The sequence below is a fragment of the Neovison vison genome, chromosome 12, assembly GCF_020171115.1.
Source record: "Neovison vison isolate M4711 chromosome 12, ASM_NN_V1, whole genome shotgun sequence".
Taxonomy (NCBI): domain Eukaryota; kingdom Metazoa; phylum Chordata; class Mammalia; order Carnivora; family Mustelidae; genus Neogale; species Neogale vison.
In genome coordinates, this window is record NC_058102.1 from 34,027,744 (window position 1) to 34,051,807 (window position 24,064).

Genomic DNA, 24,064 nt, shown 5'->3' on the forward strand with positions numbered 1-24,064 from the left:
TGAAGATGCTGTAATTTACATACTGAAGAAATTGATTCCATTTTGGCTAAACCATTTCAGGATTACTCCTGTCATTGAGAAGAGGAAAATAAGATTAACTCTTAAACTTGTATAAGAAGTTCTGTTTTTAGCATCTCACATAGGAAGAATAATGGCAATTTGGATTACTTAATGGGCGCTTGTCATTACTTGGGCTGTCCAGTAAAAGAGGCACCATTTTACCTGCAGAACTCAAACCACTTTACTTCCTGTCCTTTCCTACTTTTCTGAGTCTTGCTTCATGAATTTCTGGAATCATAACAGAAGGAAAAGTTTCTTTCCTTTGATTCCTGCTGTTAGCCTAGTTACTGCTCTCTACATTTGCTCCTTTTCTTCAAAACACAAATTTGAGTAATTTTATTTAAACAAATTGTTAAGCTTTTCTTTATAAAATTAATACATTCTTATTACAGATAATTTAGAAAATTCAGAAAAGTAAAAAGTCAAAAAAAAAAGGAAAGAAAATCCACAAAAATCCCACTATCCAAAGATAATCACTGAATAATATTTTTAAGGCATTTACTCATAGTTCTTTAATAGATTTTTTGGGTTTTGTTTATATAAAATTATGTGTATTCTATGCATTCTATTTTTCTATTAGTATATATCAAATGTATTCTATGTAATGGAAATCTCATCCTAAACATAATATTAGTGTTTATACACTATGATGTACCAGCCTTTTACATGATAGTTTTCTAATTATCTATTTAATTGACCTGTTTTTCAGGTGGAATTAAAGATAACATCTCTAAAACTAGAAATATTTTGAGAAACTTCATATAATCTATATGGTCAAATAGTTGTAAAAGCTTTCACCAATTTACCATAGATTATATGAGATTACTCATTTCACTGAGTCCTTGGTGAACACTGGGATGTTAAATATTTTAAAGTTCTTGATAATATGACACAAATATTGTCCAATGTGGCCTTAATTTATACACTTGTTACTGCTAGTGAGATTGAATGTTATTCCACAATTACTTATTAATTATAAATCAAATAATGTAAACTACTTTCTTTTTTTAATATATATTTTTTTATTTATTTTCAGCATAACAGTATTCATTATTTTCTCACCACACCCAGTGCTCCATGCAATCCGTGCCCTCTATAATACCCACCACCTGGTACCCCAACCTCCCATCCCCCTGCCACTTCAAACCCCTCAGATTGTTTCTCAGAGTCCATAGTCTCTCGTGATTCACCTCCCCTTCCAATTTCCCCCAACTCCCTTTTCCTCTCTAACACCCCATGTCCTCCATGCTATTTGTTATGCTCCACAAATAGGTGAAACCATATGATAATTGACTCTCTCTGCTTGACTTATTTCACTCAGCATCATCTCTTCCAGTCCTGTCCATGTTGCTACAAAAGTTGGGTATTCATCCTTTCTGATGGAGGCATAATACTCCATAGTGTATATGGACCACATTTTCCTTATCCATTCGTCCGTTGAAGGGCATCTTGGTTCTTTCCACAGTTTGGAGACCGTGGCCATTGCTGCTATAAACACTGGGGTATAGATGGCCCTTCTTTTCACGACATCTGTATCTTTGGGGTAAATACCCAGGAGTGCAATTGTAGGGTCATAGGGAAGTTCTATTTTTCTTATTCACCCCAGTTCCTAGCATTTCAATTTCCATTTTTAACTGACTGTTCATAATCCTTTATCTATTATCACTGGTGCACATATTTTCTTCTGCTATTGTTTGATTTCAGTTCCTATTGTAGTTTCAAAAGGGGGAACTTTCTCTCTAGGCATACAAATTTATTGTTAAATATCTTCTAAACTACAAGTCATTTTCCCCTAGGTTCATATCTCCCATTTAATAAACTCATAAAATAAGATATAAGTTTTTGGGACAAATTCTGTACTCTTTTAAAACTTCCCCTTTCACACTAAAAGCTATTGGTTAACAAAATTCTTTTAAAAGAAGTCTACTCCTTGTTTTTACTTCTTCACTTTCCAAATCCACCTTAATTTAATCCAATTGAAATTGTCCTTACTAAGAACTGTCTTAATCTAACAAACACAATTATTTCATCTTAATTGACCTCTCTGCTGAATTCAACTACATGGGTCATTTCTTTTGTCTTAAAACTCTCAAATTTCCCTTTCATGCTTCTTTATAGGACCCTCACCGCCACCCCACTCTTTGCCTGGCACTGTGCTGACTTCTGATGATAGTCAGCCAGATAGACATTGTGTATTACCTGATGGGACTGGCAGCTCAGAGGACTAAATACCAGCAGCCTCTATTTTATTCCTATTCTCATATTAAGCTGAACTTCAGAATCACAACTTGTGTTTAACCATCATAATTCTACTAAGTAAATTTTGCCTCCTGAATTCCCAAGTCATCCAGACCAGGTATTCTGGAGTCAACCTTGGCTGCTCACTCCCTACAGTACCAACTTCTAATCAGAAACTAGATCTAGTCTACCTGCTGGGTATGTTGCTAATAACTGGCTCCTCCTTTCCATCCCCACTATCCACTTTACTTCAGGCTCCATTTTGAAAGGAGTGAACAGGCTTCTTTGTGGTGATGTAAATGCAAATGTACCTTTCTCACCTACCACAGTGGAAGAAGCACACTTTCTCCTAAGCACAGTGCTTTCAACTCTGCTCTGAATCTCAAACTTTTTATAGAATCTAGGATCTCTTATCCCTCAGTACTTTCTTTTCCTCTGTATTTCTAGTATCTGTCAAAATGGCTTTTAGCTTCCCCTTTAGCTACTCTTCTCTCTCCTTCCCTAATCAGACAAACTTCTTGAAATGGTAGACAAAGACCAGTTTCTGTTGATTTGTTACAATTCATGCTTCAGCTCATTGCAAGATGCCTCCTCTTTCACACCATTTCACTGGAACTGTTCACACCAAGATCATTAGTATTGCTAAATCTTTGGGACTTTTTGAAGTTATTATCTTACTGACTCCTCTTTAATATTATTATGCATTGTTGTCCACTCCTTCCTCCTTAAAAGTCTTATTTCTTTTGGATTTTGTTTCATTGCACTCTTCTTGGTTTTTCTGTTTGTTTTTTCTTTTTACACCTTTTGTCTAAACCTGTCTCCTTCAGGGTCTCCTTTCCCCTTGCTATCCCTTCTAATCTCGTGATTCTTTTCTAGGGTTCAAACCTGGCTTCATTTACTCTTGGGCTATACTTTTCCCGTATGAGGATATTCATTCAATTTCTTCAATCACTTCCATTATTTCCTTTTGAAATATGTATCCAACCAAAGCTTTGCCACTTAGACATCCCACACGTAATTTAAACTGAGTTTTTAAAAAAGCTGCACTCGTGTATTATCCTACCTTTTCCAAGGTCCCATAATGCCACCACCATTGTCAATGTGTAAGTCAGAAACCAGAGTCTTGTATGAACCAGCATTCATCCTCACCTTACGACTGCATACTTTTCCTCCTAAATTCTTTTCAATCTCATATTTCCTGGATTTCCTTTGTCACTAATTTATGTCAGACAACCATCATTTTTTCTAAATTACTGTAAGAGCCCTCTCACTGTTTTTTGTTTTTGGGATTTTTTGTTTTTGTTTTCCTTTGGTCTTGTTTCCATGGATATATCTCCATACTGCAAATGGCCTTGCTAAAATACAAATCTCATTACACTGCTTCATATGCTAAATTCTGGATCTCCATTTCCTCTGGATAATGTTCATTTTTTTGTAATAACTTCAGACACATTTGTTAGGTTCTTGCCTCAGTCATTCAGATATGTTAGAATTACTCAAAATGGTCTCTTCTGCCTATAGGCTTATGCTTTAGATTACTCACTTTGCCAATGGTGTTTTTTTTCTTCATATCTTCATGACATGAGAGTTTGGAAATTATGTTCTTTGTGTTAAGTCATTGATTTCCCAACACTGCATTCCTTACTCAAATTAAGTTGCAGATGCCCTCTAAAAGTTCCTATAGAGACTCTGTATAGCATTTATTACATTATATTTTATTTTCCTATTCATGTGTCAGTTTTACCTAGTATAAATAAGCTCTTTAAGGTGTATAAGTAGGATGGTGTTCAAAAATATTTGTGAAATAATGGAATAATTGTCATAATTGGTTAATGGTCTGTCAGTGCCCTGACAAATGTAGAGCTAGTAATTTAGATTTTTAGTGTGTAGACAGACCTGTGCATTATGGAGAGTAATACATTCCTATTTATAATTAACTTAATCATTATAATAGAAACTTCAGCTCTGAAAGTCAGAACTAGTTTGGGATAAAAATTGACAACCAAAGATGGCAAATTAAAACAACAACAACAAAACTACTCCATCATATAAGGCTACTTTATAAAATGTTCACAGTATACACAATCCTAGAGGAAAGCAGTTCAGCTTTAAGAAGTTCACTAAAAGAGATGAAGTCTCTTTTGAAATTAATGGAAATATTATTCTTTTCTTCATGAAAAACAAAATAAGTGTTCATTAAACCCATATGCATCAAATAAATGTTTTCTAAAATTTCAGTATAGTATAAATATCCTACACAGAGGGAGATTAGGATTCAATTATCATTTGGGACACACACAAAAAGCTAATTATTTATATTTTAAATACATATGGCAATTTTCCCATGACTATTTTCTTTTCCCTTAATGGCCTTTCTTAGTAATATAATAAAAATGTATCCTTGGTTTCACAGATAAAGATGAGTTCATCTTTTTACCAAAAGCTTTTGGAGGACATAGTTGCATCATGAGCAAAATGCTATGTGCAATGGAAATATTTTTGGTAACTTTGATAAAGGGCTGATTCTATGTATCTCATGCTGGAAACACTAAAAATATGTTTCCATTTTAAAGTATAAGCAGTCTGTACATGTTTATTAAAAGAAGTTATTGCATCATACCTCACAAATAAAGCACAAATAAAATTGGAGTTTGGCATAAATGTTACACTAACAGAATTTTAAATTCATTAACATCTGTATAAATACTTGTTGATAGGGTGTTTATGGCTTCTTCCTTAACCAATCCAATCTGTTGCTGGGAAGTTGATGGCCTTGGCATGGAACCAGTAACTCTCTAAGATCCATTTGTGTGTGACAAGCTACATTCCTATTCTTTTAAAATATATCTAAATATATATGTAATTGATCATTAAGGAAAATGACTTCATGAATAAAGAAGATTGTTGTTACAAAACTCTAAAAACAGAAATTTTGGGAATAGAGCCAAAGCTGTATGTAAGGGTCAAAGGCTAAATGCAGCACTAATCACTCCTTTACATATTTCATTATATTTTATGGTAGAGAGGCTTTTAAAAAAAGTACTAGAATGAAAAATACTTGCTAGTTTCTGACATTTAAATTAATTCTCAAAATTTGTCAATTTGGGGGTTGGGTGATACATAAATTATATGAATGACCTTTAGGAAAGCAAAGAAGAAGTTAGTTACTAAATTGTCTTTTAAAATCTATAGATTTTGCAGATACAATTTTCAGTATTATCGAATTGCTCTATTTAAGTGACTCCCTCTGGAATAACAGAAACATTCTTTCACAAAGTTGATGTAGTTGTGTGTATTAACCAATTATAACAAGCCTTTTGTATTCAACTTGCATATAATTCTACTTGAAAGGATATGCTTTGCCATTTGTATTGGCCAGTTGAATTGAATCTCCTCACTATCTTTACAGTGGAGCACCATATAGTACATAAAGAGTGGTTCCTTAATTTCTTCTGTGAAAGCCACATAAGTCAAGAAAATTGCAGGTTGTTAAAGTGATATAGTCATACGTATAGTCATATTAATGCATAATGTGTCTCCATGTTTACTGTTAACCAAGACCAGGACTAAGGTAAGTCAAGTGGGGCAAATGAAACATTTTACTTTGGGCATAAAATTTAAGCGGGTGACAAAAATCTCAGGAATCAAGGTAAATAATATTTGATGTAATATTTTAAAATAAAAATTAATGCAAAAGATCCATGATAAACAAAATGTAAACGTTTTAAATGACAGGATCAGTAACACTGCTATACCAAGCTGTATTGGAACCTGAGATAAAAGGAAAAATCTATAATACTCATCCTTCACTGTCATGACATTGGAAGATTTACCCATTTCGAAGTTATTAATAAGTGTTAACAGAATATTGCTTTTAGAACTACCTGGTAGCCATTGTCTAAGATTGCTTTCTACATTTCTGATGAATCTAGCACACCACTTAGTTTTTCACTAGAAAAGCCTCTAAAATTGTGACATACAAGAAGTTAATCCTAGGATAAATCAATTCAGCTTGTATTAAAGAGTCTACACTTTAGTCATTTACTTGCCTAACATCTATCTTGCACATAGTAAGTTGGTGTTTTCACTTAACTGTGCAAAGTTGAGCAAATTATCTACCTTCTCTTTGCCTCAGTTTTTTTCTCCTAAAATGTGTATGATAAAATAAAGTAACAGAACACATATCATACCTGACATGTATTAAGGATTTAATAACTCTAGCAATTTTGCTATTTTTTAAGTTAAATGAACCTAATTATATATCGCCTTAATGCTATCTCAGTTGCCATGGGCCAAGACTTAGCTATCCTGGAGGTGAGACTATCTTTAAGAGTCTGTAAATCCAGGACAAGATCAAGGTTCCAGGGAGTCACTGGAAGGATCCCAGGATTAACCACAAAACTAGACAGAACAATTTTCTGGGGGAGTCCAGGAAGTCCTTGTTCAAAGAATTCTAAATCTATAACAGGTATTTTTTAATGTATTCTATTTCATAATATATGAGGATTTTAGTGTGTCTTTAATAAAGAAAAGTTAATTTTCAAAAGATAACAAGGACACATAGTCCTAATTGATTTCAAGTTATTTCAAATAATTTTTAGCAATTGCTCAGTAATAACCATGAAGGAGGTTCCATTAACATGATTCTCTCCTGTTTCACTCTCTTGATTTAATTACTCTTGGAAAATATTCCCCTATCCAACCTGGACTCCCTTAGGGAGTGTTAATACAGTAGGTCATCCAAACTCGGGCCCACCCAAAAGAATAATGCATAGGCTGGTGATGTAAGCAGGTTGGCTTTCAAAATAACATGGTCATAGTGGCCAAATAAATATTACTGTGACATGTTTTCTGTTTGTTTGTTTGTATAGTTGGACTTCAGGTTCTTGCCATATATAAAAGCTTCTGCTCTGGTAAAAAGATACCACTAATTCTATTCATTTATGTATATTTATTGATCATGGTCCAATATATGGTTGAGTTCCTTTACTAGTTTTATTTCAAAAGAACCCAGTAAGTGGTATTATATGGATATACTAATGATAGAGGCTTGATGGATACGATTAAATACTTTTTGTATCATTGTAATCATTTTTATAGCTATAAAACAGAAATACTTATCATATATATGTTTATACTTTCATAATGCATTTCTCACTGACTTAATTTCTGCCTCTAATGATTTCTCTACCTGTCAAATAGGAATACAGATATGCTTCTGTTACAGACAGAGCTAACATCACATAAAATACTGAATATATATTAAAATATTGCTTGCTCTATAACAAAACTAGTAAATATAAGTACAAATAATTTTTCTTCACAATCATTTTTAGAGAGAGAGAGAGAGAAGGCGGGGAAGGGCAGATAGGGAGAGAAGAGAGAAAAAGAGAGAGAATCTTAATCAGGCTCCACAACCAGCATGGAACCCAACTCCATGCTCAATCTCACAACACTCAGGGCAAAGCCTAAATCAAGAGTTGAATGCTGGAGCACCTGGGTGGCTTAGTGGGTTAAAGCCTCTGCCTTCGGCTCAGGTCATGATCCCAGGGTCCTGGGATCGAGCCCCACATCGGGCTCTCTGCTCAGTGGGGAGCCTGCTTCCTCCTCTCTCTCTGCCTGTCAAATAAATAAATAAATAAATCTTAAAGAAAAAAAAAAAAGAGTCGAATGCTTAAGGGACTGAGCCACCAAAGTGCCCCTCTTTCACAATCTGAATGACAAACATATTAGAGACTAATAATCCTGGCTCCAAACATATTGTTTTCCATAGGTAATCACTTAAACAAGTAGGCCTATAGACTGAATATTTTAGAGTCTTCTAAGTGTATACTTTATTAATGCAGAATTTTTATCTTTCATTATATTTTGTTTAAAAAGATAGATTTTTATTTTATGTAGCAGAAATTCATTTGTAAATGAATCAGGGCCTCCATTCATTGATTTCACTTTCAATTGGAAAGATAGGTTAAGTATTATTGATCTATTTCTACTCTAGTGAGGAAAAAAAGTCAAGATAGGCATTACCAGTCTTCCCTACATAATTAAATTTTGGCTTTAACCTACTTATATAAATATCGAATTGGGGAAGATTTTTTTTAAGGGAAAAAAAAAGGGGGTGGGATTTGCAGCTGGAAGGGACTTCAGTTGGTTAAGTCACTTTGCTTATTAGAGACAGTTTTGTCATTGCTCTACATTAGAAAGGAAAGCAAAATATGGAACACTTTATGAATCTGCATTTTGTCCTGGTGCAGAGGCCATGCTAATTTTCTCTGTATTATTCCATTTTTAGTATATGTGTTGTCAAGTGAGCACAGAAAGCTCTTTTTATCATTTTTATTTTGTTATGAGATATACAATGTACCCAAATATTGCATATAGCAGGTGTTTAGAATTTCAAGCTTTATAAGTTATTTAAAACATGTAAAGATTATATATTATATAAATTATGCATACATTGTTTAAAATTATTACATAAATACACATATAAACACATGTTCCATGTAACCTCTGATCATTCAAAAAGCAAAACAAAACAAAACAAAACAGAACAAAGCTTGCACATGAGAAGTCCTGTTCAAAGTTCTCTTCTCTTAGGGATAACCAATATGCTGAATTTTATAACATTGATTTTCTTGACTTCCTTTATAAATTTTCCTACCTATATATTAAGCAAGCTTTGCTTGCTACAATTCTGCAGGTATTCTCTTGTGTTCATTTGTTCAGTATTGTTTGTGAGATTCATCTATGTTGCTGTGTATTCATGCAGCTCATTATTTTTCAGAATCATACTGTATCCCACAGCACAGATGTACTAGAATTTATTCATTCCATTGTTGTTGGGCACATGGGCTGTTTCCAGTTTTGGACTATTAAGAAAAACGCTACTCTATCCTTGTACAAGTTTCTGTAGGGCAAGCATTTAGGAATGTAATTGAAGGATCATATGAAATGCATATCTTCAAATCCACCACATGCTTTCCAAATGGTAGTACCAAAATGTAGTTCCAAATGCTGCTTTCCAAATGGTAGTACCAAAATGTAGTTCAATCAGCAAAATATGAGTCTTATTGGCTATGTGTTTTCCAACAATTAGGTTTTTGAGGCTTTTTTTTTGTACTTTTCAGATTTAATTTGCATTTCTGTGCTACAAAATGAGATTAAGCACCTTTTTATATGTTCACAAGTTACTTGGATTATCTTCTTTGGTGAAAAATATGTTAGAGCTTCTTGGTTTTTTTTTTTTCTATTAGGTTATTATTTATTTTTTTAAACAAATTTTAAAAATTTAATTTTTTTTTAAAAATTTAAAAAAATATTTATTCTATTAGGCTATATTTTATTGACTTTCAGGAATTATTTATATATTTTGGATATGAGACCTTTGTTGGATATATGTAACAAATACCTTTTCCATCTCTATAGGCTATTGTTTCACTATTATATTTTTGGATTTATAGTGCAGAAGTTTTTGGTCTTGATGAAGTCCCAAAAGTTCATTTTTGCTTTTGTTCCCTTTGCTTTTGGAGACAGATCTTGAAAGAAGTTGCTGTGGCCGATGTCAAAGAGGATACTGCCTATGTTCTCCTCTAGGATTTTAATAGATTCCTGCCTCACATTGAGTTCCTTTAACCATTTCGAGTTTATCTTTGTGTATGGTGTAAGGGAATGGTCAAGTTTCATTCTTCTGCACATAGATGTCCAATTTTCCCAGCATCATGTATTGAAGCAACTGTCTTTTTTCCACTGTATATTTTTTCCTGCGTTATTAAAGATTATTTGACCATAGAGTTGAGGGTCCATATTTGGGCTCTGTATTCTGTTCCACTGGTCTATGTGTCTGTTTTTGTGCCAGTACCATGCTGTCTTGGTGATCACAGCTTTGTAGTAAAGCTTGTAATCAGGCAACATGATGCCCCCAGTTTTTTTCTTTTTCAACATTTCCTTAGCAATTCAGGGTCTTTTCTGGTTCCATACAAATGTAAGGATTGTTTGTTCCAGTTCTTTGAAAAGTGTCAGTGGAATTTTGATTGGGATGGCATTGAAAGTATAGATTGCTCTAGGCAGTATAGACATTTTAACAATGTTTATTCTTCTGATCCATGAGCATGGAATGGTCTTCCATCTTTTTGTGTCTTCTTCAATATCTTTCATGAGTGTTCTGTAGTTCCTGGAGTACAGATCCTTTACCTCTTTGGTTAGGTTTATTCCCAGGTATTTTATGGTTCTTGGTGCTATAGTAAATGGAATCGATTCTCTCATTTCCTGTTCTATATTTTCATTGTTAGTGTATAAGAAAGAAACTGATTTCTGTGCATTGATTTTGTATTCTGCCACATTACTGAATTGCTGAATGAGTTCTAGTAGTTTGGGGGTGGTCTCTCTTAGGTTTTCCATATAAAGTATTATGTCATCTGTGATGAGAAAGAGTTTGACTTCTTCTTTGCCAATTTGAATAACTTTTATTTCTTTTTGTTGTCTGATTGCTGTTGCTAGGAATTCTAGTACTATGTTGAACAAGAGTGGTGAGAGTGGGCATCCTTGTTGTGTTCCTGATTTCAAAGGGAAGGCTGTCAGCTTTTCCCCATTGAGGATGATATCTGCTGTGGGTTTTTCATAGATAGATTTTATGAAGTTGAGGAATGTTCCCTCTCTCCCTATACTTTGCATTGTTTTAATCAGGACCATTTTGGTTATCTTGTCAAATGCTTTTCTGCATCAATTGAGAGAACCATGTGGTTCTTCTCTCTTATCTTATTGATTTGTTCTATTCACATTGATTAATTTGCAAATGTTGAACCACCCTTGCATCCCATGGATAAATCCCACCTGGTCATGGTGGATAATCTTTTTAATGTACTGTTGGATCCTATTAGCTAGGATCTTGCTGAGAATCTTGGCATCCATATTTCATCTGGGATATTGGTCTGAAATTCTTTTTTTTGATGGGGTGTTTGCCTGGTTTGAGGATAAGGGTAATGCTGGCTTCATAAAAAGAGTATGGAAGTTTTCCTTCTGTTTCTATTTTTTGAAACCGCTTCAGTAGAATGGGTATTATTTCTTCTTTGTATGTTTGGTAGAATTCTCCAGGGAATCCATCAGGTCCTGGGTCTTGTTTTTTGGGAGGTTTTTGATCACTGCTTCAATATTGTTAGTGATTCTCATATCAGATAAATTATATTTTAAACTAAAGACTGCAGTCAGAGATAAAGAAGGGCACTACATCATTCTTAAAGGGTCTATCCACCAAGAAGGCCTAACAATTGTAAATATTTATACCTCCAATACGGGAGCAGCCAACTACATAAGACAACTGTTAATCAAGATAAAGAGTCACATTGATATGAATACATTAATAGTAGGGGACCTTAACACACTACTCTCAGTAATAGATCATCCAAGCAGAAAATCAATAAATCAGTAATTAATAAATCAATAAAAAATAAACAAGAGCTTTGAATGACACATTGGACCAAATGGACCTAAAGATATATACAGAATATTCCACCCTATAACAGCAGAGTACCCATTCTTCTCAAGTGCACATGGAACTTTCTCCAGAATAGGCCACATACTGGGTCACAAATCAGGGCTCAACCAACACCAAAAGACTGAGATTATTCCCTGCATATTTGCAGACCACAATGCTTTGAAACTGGAACTCAACCACAGGAAAAAGTTTGGAAGGAACTGGGAAGAAACTGGAACTCAACCACAGGAAAAAGTTTGGAACACTGGGAAGCTAAGACCACCCTGCTTAAGAATGTTTAGACCAACCAGGAAATCAAAGAAGAACTTAAACAATTCATGGAAACCAATGAGAATGAAGACACATTTGTCCAAAACCTATGGCATACAGCAAAAGTGGTCCTAAGGGGGAAATACATAGCCATCCAAACCTCTCTCAAAAAAACTAAAAAATCCAGAATACACCAGCTCTCTTTACACCTTAAGGAACTGGAGAAACAACAACAAATTAAGCCAACCCCACAGAAGAAGGGAAATAATCAAGATTAGAGCAGAGATACTAGAGATACATTAAAACACATCAACGAAGCTAGAAGCTGCTTTTTTGAAAGAATCGATAAGATCCATAAACCACTGGCCAAACTAATCCAAAAGAAAAGAAAGAGGTCCAAAATTAATAAAATTATGAATGAAAAGGGAGAGATCATGACTAACACCGAGAAAATAGAAATAATCATCAGAAATTATTATCAACAATTATATGCCAATAAGTTAAGCAACCTAAATGAAATGGATGCATTCTTGGAAACTTACAAACTTCCAAAACAGAATCAGGAAGAAACTGACAACCTGAATATTGCCCACTGATTTAGAATACGATCTGTCTTATAGTACCAATGAAGCATATATGCCACTATCAGTTTTCATTTTCTCTACTATTTTACTTTACCCTACCCTGCCCTATCTTAGAATTACTACCATTCCATCCTATCTCATGTCATCCTATCCATATATAGCATCCACACCATACTATACCATACTACACTACAATATATTCACTGTCTTATTTGCATCAGCTCTATAATTAGAGTTTATTAATAATAAATTATGGTGTTTGACAAGTTCTCCCAATTTATTCACCCTGTTGAGTGTCTCTTGGCTATTTGCAGATTTTGACTTTCTATAAAAATCATAGATTCTGCTTGTCAATACCCATAAATACTTCTTGTGATTTAACTGTTAATTTTGGAACAATTTAAACCTTTGAAATTTAGTCTTTCAATTCATAATTTATTTAGTTTTTCTTTAACATTCTTGATAGAGTTTTACAATTTTCCTGATAAGGTCTTGCACATTTTTTGTGAGACACATTCTGATTTTAAAAATACTGTCACTAAAAAAAATAAATAAAATAAATAAAAATACTGTCACTTCTAGGGGCAACTGGGTGGCTCAGTGTGTTAAAGCCTCTGCCTTCGGCTCAGGTCATGATCCCAGGGTCTTGGGATGGAGCCCTGCATTGGGTTCTGCTCAGGAGGGAGCCTGCTTCCTCCTCTCTCTCTCTCTCTCTCTGTCTGCCTGCCTCTCTGCCTACTTGTAATCTCTGTCTATTAAATAAATAAATAATATCTTAAATAAATAAATAAATAAAAATACTGTCACTTCTTTACCCATTCATCAGTTGATGGACATTTGGGAGAGAGGTAAAAGCCATAATGACTCTTTTTTTTTTTTTTTAAGATTTTATTTATTTATTTGACAGAGAGAGATCACAAGTAGGCAGAGAGACAGACAGAGAGAGAGAGAGGAGGCAGCAGACTCCCTGTTGAGCAGAAAGCCTGATGAGGGACTCAATCCCAGGACATTGAGATCATGATCTGAGCTGAAGGCACTGATCCACCCAGAGCCACCCACTGACCCACTGAGCCACCCAGGCACCCCATAGTGACTCTTAATGATAGAGAACAAACTGAGGGTGGATGGAGAGAGATAGGTGGGGTGGATGTTAAAGAGGGCACTTTTGATAAGCACTGTGGAATCACTGAATTCTACTCCAGAAACCAATATTGCTCTGTATGTTAACTAGCAAAGTTAAAATTTAAAAAATACTGTCACAGGTCAAAAATTTTTTCCTTCCTGGTTGCTTGCCTATAATGTTAGGTTTAAGGGTAATTTCAGTAACATATTTTTCTAGGAATTGACCATTTTCCCCAAATTTTCAAATATACTGTTGTAGGGTTGTTCACAATATTCCCTTACTATAGTTTTAGGCTGTATCATTTGTCATTCTGCCTCATTTTCATTCCTGATACTGGTTATTTGTGCTTTCCATTCTATTTTCATAATCAGATTTGCCAGGAATTCATAAAATTTCTTTCAAAAAATTTACCTTTTTGATGAATTTTTTTACTTTAAAAAGATTCATTGCCTATTGCTTTTATATTATAATATATAGATTTTTATTATTCAATTATTTTAAAAAATATTTATGATTGACTCATGAATTTTTCAGATATTTCCTAATTTCCAAGAGGGTAAAGATTATCTAGTTATCTTCATTTATCATTCATTTACAGCTTATTAGTATCATTACTAGTACTACTATTGTTAGTATTATTGATATCATTCATTTATAGTTTATTAGCATTATATTCAGAAAATATACTTACATGATTTTTTTTTTTCACTCACATGATTTTAATCCTGAAGTTATTTTTGAGATCTGACTTAAGGCCAGCAGAAGTTAAAGTTCTATAAATGTCCTGTGTGTGCTTCCTCTAGTTGAGTGTTTTATTTATGTCCTTTAAGCAAGTGTTATTAAATCAATTTATCAAACCATGTTCTTAACTGATTTTTTGAGTGCTTGTTCTATAAATTACTAAGAAAGATATAGTAACTCTCAATATAGTTCACAATTTTTGACTTCTCTTTGGTACTTCTTTAGTGTTTGCTTTATATTATTTAAATTTACATCTTTGCTTTATATTATTTAAAAAATAATAAAATTCATTTTTAGAGCAGTTTTAGGTTTAAAATAAAATTTTATCTTATAGAAATTTCTCTATATACTCTCATTCTTTATATATTCAAAGTCTCTCCCATTATTGACATACTTCCACTCCCCACCACAGTAGTACATTTGTTATAATCTATGAACCTACATTGAGACTTCATAATTATCCAAAGTCCATAGTGTACATCAGGGTTCACTCTTGGTGTTATACTTTGTTAGTCTGGACACATGTATAATGACATGTATCCAACATTATGGTAACATATAGAGTAGTTGTCACTGCTCTAAAAATCCTCTGTGCTCTGCGTCTTGACCCCTTCCCCCAACCCTGGCCCCTGGCAATACTGACCATTTTACTATCCCCATAGTTTTGCCTTTTCCAGAATATTACATAGTTGGAATCATACAAATAGCATTTTCAGGTTAACTTCTTTCACTTAGTAATATGCATTTAATGTTCCCCCATGTCTTTTCATGGCTTATCTCATCTGCTTTCCTTGTTGAATAGTATTCCTTTGTCTGATGTGCTGCTGTTTATTCATTGATCTGTTCAAGGATGTCTTGGTTGCTTTCAAATTTTGGCAATTATTAATAAAGATGCTATAAATATTTGTGTGCCAATTTCTGTGTGGATGTAAGTTTTCAATTCATTCTTTTAAAAGATTTTATTTATGTATTTGAGAGAAAGAGTGTGAGCGAGAAAGAGCACAAGCATGGGGAGGGGGAGAGGGAGAAGCAGACTTCCTGTTGAGCAGGGAGTTCATTGTGATTCCAAGACCCTGGGTTCATGACCTGAGGTGAAGGTAGATGCTTAACTGACTGAGACACCCAGGCACCCCAAGTTTTCAATTCATTTGAATAAATACCAAAGAATGAGATTGCTGGATCATTTAGTAAAAATATTTCTAGTTTTATGAGAAAGTTCCAAACTGTCTTCCAAAGTGACTGAATATTTTGCACTCCTATCAGCAATGAATGAAAGTTCTGTTGCACCATGTCCTTGTCAGAATATGGTATTGTCATCATTTTAGATTTTAGCTCTTATCATAGTTACGTAGTGATATCTTGCTGTTGTAATTTGCATTTCCTTGAGGACATAGAATGGTACATCTTTTCATATACTTATTTGCCATTTGTATATTATCTTTGGTGAAGTGTCATTAAGGTCATTGGCCTATTTTTTAAACTGGGTTACTTATTTTCTTTTTGTTGAGATTTAAGAGTTCTTTATTTATTTTTGATAGTAACCATTAATTAGGTAAATGTTTTGCAAATATTTTTGTCAGCCTGTCTTTTCATTCTCTTGACATTGTCTTCAGCAGAACACAAATTTTTACTTTTATTGAAGTCCAACTTACCAATTATGTCTCCTGCATCTTGCCACTGGTATTGTACCTAAAAAGTCATAGCTATGCCTAAGGTCACCTAGATCTATATTTTCTTCTATATTACATTCCAGGAGTCTAGGAGTTTTCCATTTTATATTTAGGTATGCAATACATTATGAGTTAAATTTTGTGAGTGGTAAAGTGTCTGTGTCTAGATTCATTTTTTTTTAATTATGAGGATAACCACTCTGTTCTAGCACCATATGTTGAAAAGACAGTCTTAATCTGTTTTTATTATCTTTGCTCCTTTGTCAAAGATCAGTTGGCCATATTTGTATGGGTCTGTTTCTGGGCTGTCTATATTCTGTTCCATTGACCTATTTGTCCCATTGACCTATTCTTTTGCCAATAGCACAGTCTTTACTGTTAATATTGAAGTTACTGTAGGTTATAGCAAATCTTGAAGTCAAATATTGTTGGTCCTTTAAATTTGTTCTTTTCCTTCAATATTGTGTTGGCTACACTGGGCATTTTGCCTCTTTATATAAATTTTAGAATCAGTTTGTTAATATTCACAAAATGACTTGCTGGGATTTCATTTAACCTATAGATCAAGTTAAGAAGCACTGAAATCGTGCTAGTATTGAGTTTTTCTAACCATGAACATGGTATATTATCAATTTATTGAGGAGGAGGGGCAGGACAGAGGGAGAAGAAGACTCTCCACTGAGCAGGAAGCCCAATGTGGGGCTCAATCCCAGGCCCCCAGGATCATGACCTGAGCAAAGGCAGACACTTAACTGAAAGTCACCCAGGTGCCCCAAGATTTTGAACGTTTAACCAGCTTTACATACATGGGATAGATCCCTATTGGTCATTAGATAATGTATAATGTGCATGATTCTCTTTATAAATTGTTGGATTTGATTTACTAATTTTTTTGAGGATTTTCTGTATCATGTTATTGGAAGTCTGTAGTTTTCTTGTATAGTCTTTGTCTGTCTTTAGTATTGCTTAATTCTGTCCTTACAGAATGAATTAGAAAGTATCCCATCTGCTTCTATCCTTTGAAAGAGATCACAAAGAATTCGTATAATTTCTTTCCCAAATGGTTCATAGAATTCACCAGGAACAATTTTAGGCCTGGCCCTTTCCATTTTTGAAGCTGATTATTTTTGGTTTCATTGATACTCTATTTAATTTCCATTTACAATTTTATTGATTTCTTCTCTAATTCTTTTTTTTTTCTTCTGCTTATTTTTTTATTTAATTTACTCTACTTTTCCAAGTTTCCTAAGGTAGAAACTTAAATGATAGATTTTATATCTTTCTTCTTTTCTAACGTATGCAGTTTTTGCTATAAATTTCTCTCTAAGCACTGCTTTTGCAGCATCCCACACGTTTTTATGAGTGGTGTTTTCATTTTAATTTCATTGAATTCAAAACTTCTATTAAGTTAAAAATATTTTTAAATTTCTCTTAGTTTAGTAAAGCTTTCATTTCTCCCTAGAGACTGTGTTTTTCTCTTACCTAAATATAAGGATTCCAGCTTTATTTTGGTGTTTTTGTGATCTATTTTTCCTATCATTTTGCTTTCAAGCTCACTGCACCTTTAGAATTTAAGTTTGGCTTTGGTGAATTAAAAAAAAAATCTAGAAGAAACTATTATTTGCTAACTAAGTTATTTAAGTACATGTAACGTAAGTACTGGTATATTTGAATTTGTATATATACAGATGTATCTTATATATACATACTTAAATGTGTGTGTGTGTGTGTGTGTCTTATTTTGTGCTTTCTATTTGCCTGAATACACTGTATTCTTTTCTTTCTTTTTTTCCTTTTTTTTTTTTTTTTTTTTTTTGAGAGGGAGAGAAGTGGGGGAGGGATGGAAAGAGAGGGAGAGAGAATCTTAAACAACTGTCAGAGTCTTAAGGGTCAAGACCCAGAGATCATGACCTGGACCAAAATCAAGATTCAGACACTTCACCAACTGAGCGACCCAGGCACCCCTGGATACACTATATTCTTTTTCTTTACTTTCTTGGCTTCATTTTGGATTCAGTGCTTCTTTTATTTTATTGTTCTGTTTTGTTTTTTTCTTGCTAGTGTGGAAATAGCATTGTTAATATATATTCATTTTAGTTTTTCTCCTGGAAATCATAATACACACGGTTACCATAATCTAAAATTAACCAATTTTTCCTTCCTGCTAGGGAATACAAGAGTCATAGAATATTTTAACTCAATTTTACTCCATTTTGATTTATATGTAAATTTTCTCTGATTTGACTTGTGACATTTAATTTCACAAGATGTGATTATTGCTATTCGTATTGTCAACTTATATTTGATTTTACCAACATATTTCCTATTTCTTATTTTTTCTTTCTTCTTGCCACATGGATATTTCATCTGGGATTTTCTTGAGAAAAGGACTGTGCCCTTAAATAAGTTTGTTTAATAACTGCCTACTAGTAGCAAACTCAGTTTTTGTTAATATGAAAATGTCTATGGTGAGGTCAGCTGGGAAGATGGCAGAGTAGGAGGACCCTAAGCCCACCTCCTATCATGGATACAACTAGATAACAATAATAATCGGCATAAATAATCTGGAAAACGACCCAAAGACTGGCAGAACAAACTCCAAAACTAAAGGAAGAGTGAAGACACAGTGAGAATGAAACTGACTGTGGATGTCCTCATTGGAAAGGAAGCTGGTGGCATAGAGAAGGGTAGAAAACAGACTCTTGCACCAGAGAGCCCACAACACAAGGAAGACCAATCTCCGTAATTTTGCCTTTGAAAGTGAAAGGGGCTGAAATTTTGAGGGTTCCTAAAATGAGTGGGACCTAAATCTTGGAAATTTAAAAATCACTGGGCTTGGCTCTGGGAAAGTACAGATAGCCTTAGAAAGGGGAGTCCCCACACTTAAAAAGATAGCATGACAAACAGTCCATGCAGTTACAGTGTAGACCCAGCATTTGAGAAACACCAGGGGCAGATGGGAGGGAAAGTGATTTGCTCATCTCAAGGTGTGGCCCAGAAAGACAGGGACCATGGGGACACCTCTCCAGGAAAAAAAGAGCTGGCAGGTGCCATTTCCCTCCCCTCTCCTCCAGCATAAACAACAGTCACCTGTGGAAATCAGCATGGTGCTAACACTCAATACATACCTTATTTGCACCAGGCCTTGACCCCTGTGCTTAAGTGGATCAGCCCTTCCCAGTCATGCTCCCTTCAGCCCCAGTGCTACAGGTCCCATCTTCAGAAGACCAGTGCAAACCCTATTAACCATTTATCCTGACCCACATGTTGTGCAGGACCTCGTTTCCAAAGATGGCAGGGGCAGATCTTTCATAGACAGACCACCTCACACCCTGCTGGCCATAAGAGGCAAAAAGAGTCTCTATAGACCACTGACTTGAAGAAAAAAAGGGGCCAAGACTCAACAGCAGAGCACATGCAACACAGAAAGGAGACACTCCATGCAACACCAGGCCCTGGGGAACAGGGAACACTGTACTACTACAGGGCACTATGGGACCTCTTCTTCATAAGGGTGTTATCAATAAGAACAAGAGAAATGGCTGGCTTTCCTAACACATAGAAATAGAAAAAGAAAGTCAGGCAAAATGAGGAGATACCTGCAGATTGAAAGTGAAGGGATGGAGAAATATTTTCATGCAAATGGATGCCAAAATAAAGCCAGTGTAGCAATACTTATGTTGGACAAAATACATTTTTAAAAAAAGACTGTAATAAGAAACAAAGGACACTATATAATAATAAAGTGGACAATCCGAGAACAGGATATAACAAAGGTAAATATTTATGCACCCACCATGGAAGCACCCAGATACATAAAACAATTAGTAACATAAAAAATAATTGATAGTAATACAATAATACTAGGGGACTTCAACACCCCACTTACATTGATGGTTGGATCATCCAAGTAGAAAATCAATAAGGAAACAATGGCTCTAAATGACACAGTGGACCAGATGAATTTGACAGACATATTCAGAACATTCCAACCTAAATCAGTAGAACACATATTCTCTTCAAGTGCACAAGAAACATTCTCCAGAACAGGTCAAATATTGGGCCAAAAATAAGTTTCAACAAATTTAAAATATTGAAGTCGTACCACACATCCTTCCTGACCACAATGATATGAAACTAGAATTCAACCACAAGAAAAAATCTGGAAAGAGCACAAACACACTAAGGTTAAATAACATGCTACTAAACAACCAACGGGTCAACCAAGAAATCAAAGAAATAAAAAATTACATGAAAACAAATGAAAATGAGAACACAATGATCCAAAATCTTTGGGATGCAGCAAAAGTGGTTCTAAGTGGGAAGTTTATAGCAATACAGGCCTAACTCAAGAAGCAAGAAAAATCTCAAACAAGCTAACCTTACACCTAAAAGAACTAGAAAAAGAACACAAAAAACCCAACCCAGCAAAAGGAAGAAAATAATCAAGATTAGAGCAGAAATAAATGATAGAGCAACTAAAACAAAACCAACCAAACAAACCAAAAAAAAAAAAAAAAAAAACAATACAACAGGTCAAGGAAACCAGGAGCTGGTTCTTTGAAAAGATCAATAAAATTGATAAACTTCTAGTGAGACTGATCAGAAAGAAAAAAGAGAGAGACAGAGAGAGAGAGAGGACCCAAATAATCAAAATTACCAATGAAAGATAAGAAATAGCAAACAAGACCACAGAAATACAATTGTATTTCAATATTGTAACAATATTATGAAAACCTATATGTCAACAAATTGGAAAACCTAGAAGAAATGGATAAATTCCTAGAAACATATTCTCTACCAAAACTAAAGCAGGAAGAAATACAAAATTTAAACAGCCCAATAACTAACAATGATTGAATCAGTAATCAAAAAGTTCCCAACAAACAAAAATCCAGGACCATATGGCTTCACAGGCAAATTCTACCAAATATTTAAAGTAGTTAACACCCATTCTTCTCAAAATATTCCAAAAAATAGAAGAGAAAAAAACCCCTCCAAATTCTGAGGCCTATATCAAATACCAAAACCAAATAAAGACACAACAACAACAACAACAACAACAACAAAAAGAGTACTATAGGCCAATATATCTCATGAATATAGATGCAAAAACCCTTAGCCAAATATTAGCAAACCAAATCCAATAATATGTTAAAAAAATTATACTCCACAATCAAGTAGTATTTATTCCCAGGATGCAAGAATGGTTCAATATTCACAAATCAGTGTGATATGTCACATCAATAAAAGAAAGAATGAAAACTATACGATCACTTTGCTACTTTATCTGTTTACCAGGGACAGGGAAATTTATATTTAGTTTTAGATCTTATATGATGAGAATAGACATTAATCTTTGCAGTAAACACACCTCTTACTTAGGGTTTTCTAAATCCCACAGTTGGCAATTGCAGGATAAATTATATCTATAAACAATCATTTGCTGAATAACAGCTACAAGGTGAAATATAGTCTCTTAAAGAATCCAGTTCTAAAAGATTTTATTTATTAATGTGACAGAGAGAAATCACAAGTAGACGGAGAGGCAGCCAGAGAGAGAGAGATAGGGAAGCAGGCTCCCTGCTGAGCAGAGAGCCTGATGCGGGACTCGATCCCAGGACCCTGCGATCATGACCTGAGCTGAAGGCAGAGGCTTAACCCACTGAGCCACCCAGGCGCCCCAAGAATCCAGTTCTAAATGCTATGTTAATAGTGCTTGCTTCAGCAGCATATATATACCAAAATTGGAATGATATAGCGATTAGCATGGTCCCCACACAAGGATGACACTAAATTATTAAAAATTCACAAATTAATACTGATTTTTTATTTTTTTATTTATTTTTAATACTGATTTTAATAACAATCAAATATGATTTGACATAAACCACAGCCATGCATTTTGCCTTACTAATGGATGTGCCCCCCCAAAAAAAAAATATTTGGTAAAATAAAATTCTGTAAGCCAAGCATTTTTTTTCATTTTTATCAGTTTTTGGACAAAAATAAGGCATAAAGTCCTAAATCTTAAATTAATAAAATTTTGTTATATTATTATTTCAGAGTTATCATTTCCTCCAAACTGTCTTTAATTATCTGTAGTTTCTAGCACTTCTAATTTCTCTGCCCCCACAGAGATTTATAAACCAACAGTTAGCAGACACCCTCTCGGTTAACTGCTAGCCTCTCCTTTCTGGGTCTTCCCCCTTCCCTCCATATGCACATCGTAAAGAGAATTCCAGTGGGCATGTTTACTAAAGAGTCACTGGGACTCTGGGACTCTGGATGGGAAGCATACTTGCCAAAAAAGTTATATAAGGTAACCCAATCTTCTGGAATGGGTAGAGTTGGAACCGGAATCAGAATTGATTCCTTCTGTTGCTCTGATGGCTGGAGCATTGACATCTCTAAATCTGGAACTGTTGGGAATAGTATTTTTGACCCTGGGGCCTGGGAAGCAGAGAGTCAGTCAACAGTGAGAGGGAAGAGTAAAGCTGAGACAAGTGAGAAAGAAATCCTGAGGTATAGAAGGCTCTAACTCTCTTGCTTCCTTAAGTTCAGTTGCAGCGCTAATAACCCTCCCCCCATTTTTAATTATGCTAGTTCAAAAAGGTACCATAATTGCAGCTCCAAAATTCCCAAGTTTGTATTATTAGGGAGATGATGCATATAGCTCTGGCATTCAGTTATCTATAATTTCTAGCACCTGAATTTCTGCTCCCTAAAAGTTAAGATTTAAATATAGTTATAGAGACCTGTAGTAGAGTAGTATAAAATTTTCATCCCTCAGATTACTGCTGATGTTATGAAGCTTCACTTAGATATGTTGACTATTTGTATAAAGAGATGAAATCTGTCACCCACCCAGTAACATTCTAAAGCCCTGACCATGTGTCAGGCTTTCACCTAAATATGTTAAATGCATTATCTCGGTTAATCTTCACAAACACTCAGTGAAGTAGATACAGTTATAACCAGGGATGAGAAAAGGGAGGCACAGCAAGAGTTTGGTGACTTGCTCACAGGTAGTAATGCCGGGTCAGGCACTCAGACCTAGTAGTCTGACCAAGGCATTTTGTTTTTTGGGTTTTTATGGAACAGCAAATTTCTCCCATATATGTATTTAATTATTTTTAGTTGAAGTATAGCTGACATATAATATTATATAAGTTTCTGATGCATAACATAGTAATTCAACAATTATATGCATTATAAAATGCTCACCATAGTAAGTGAAGTTACCATCTGTCACCATAAAACTTCTTACAATCTTATTGACTACATGCTCTATGCTGTACTTTACATCTTCGTGACTTTTTACTGTATAACTAGAAATTTGTACCTCTTAATAGCTTTAACCTATTTTATGTATTCCCCCTCTGGCAACCATCAGTTTGTTCTCTGTATTTATGAATCTGTCTCTGTTTTATTTTGTTTATTTGTTTGTTCATTTGTTCTGTTTTTTATATTCACACATAAATGAAATTATATAGTAATTGTATTTCTCTAACTTATTTCACTTGGCATAATGCCTTTTCGGTCCACCCATATCATTACGAGTGGCAAGGTTTCATTGCTTTTTATGACTGAGTAATATTGCATTGTATATATGTATTTATATATACTTTCTTTATACATTTATCTATCAGTGGACACTTGGGTTGCTTCTATATCTTGGCTATTATAAATAATGGTATAGTAAACACTGGGGTACATATTTATGTAAAAAAAACTCCATATGATCATTCCAATAGCTGCAGAAAAATATTAGACAAAGTACAACATCCATTCATGATAAAAATGCATTGCAAAGTAGGTCTAGAGGGAATATATCTCAACATAATAAAAGCCTTATATGAAAAACCCACAGCCAACACCATACTCTATGGTGAAAAACTGAGGGCAT

General features: G+C 34.4%; 1 protein-coding gene and 2 non-coding genes across 3 annotated transcripts in view; 1 reads left to right on the plus strand and 2 right to left on the minus strand.

Annotated features, from left to right (window-relative positions):
• Window positions 1–24,064, minus strand: part of LRRIQ1 (leucine rich repeats and IQ motif containing 1) — a 195,320-nt gene that overhangs the window by 13,569 nt on the left and 157,687 nt on the right. The gene's annotated exons all lie outside the window — the stretch shown is intronic.
• Window positions 8,508–8,613, minus strand: LOC122892798. The gene has a single exon (XR_006381484.1). It is a non-coding gene; the product is annotated as a U6 spliceosomal RNA (small nuclear RNA).
• On the plus strand, window positions 21,871–21,976 carry LOC122892824. The gene has a single exon (XR_006381503.1). It is a non-coding gene; the product is annotated as a U6 spliceosomal RNA (small nuclear RNA).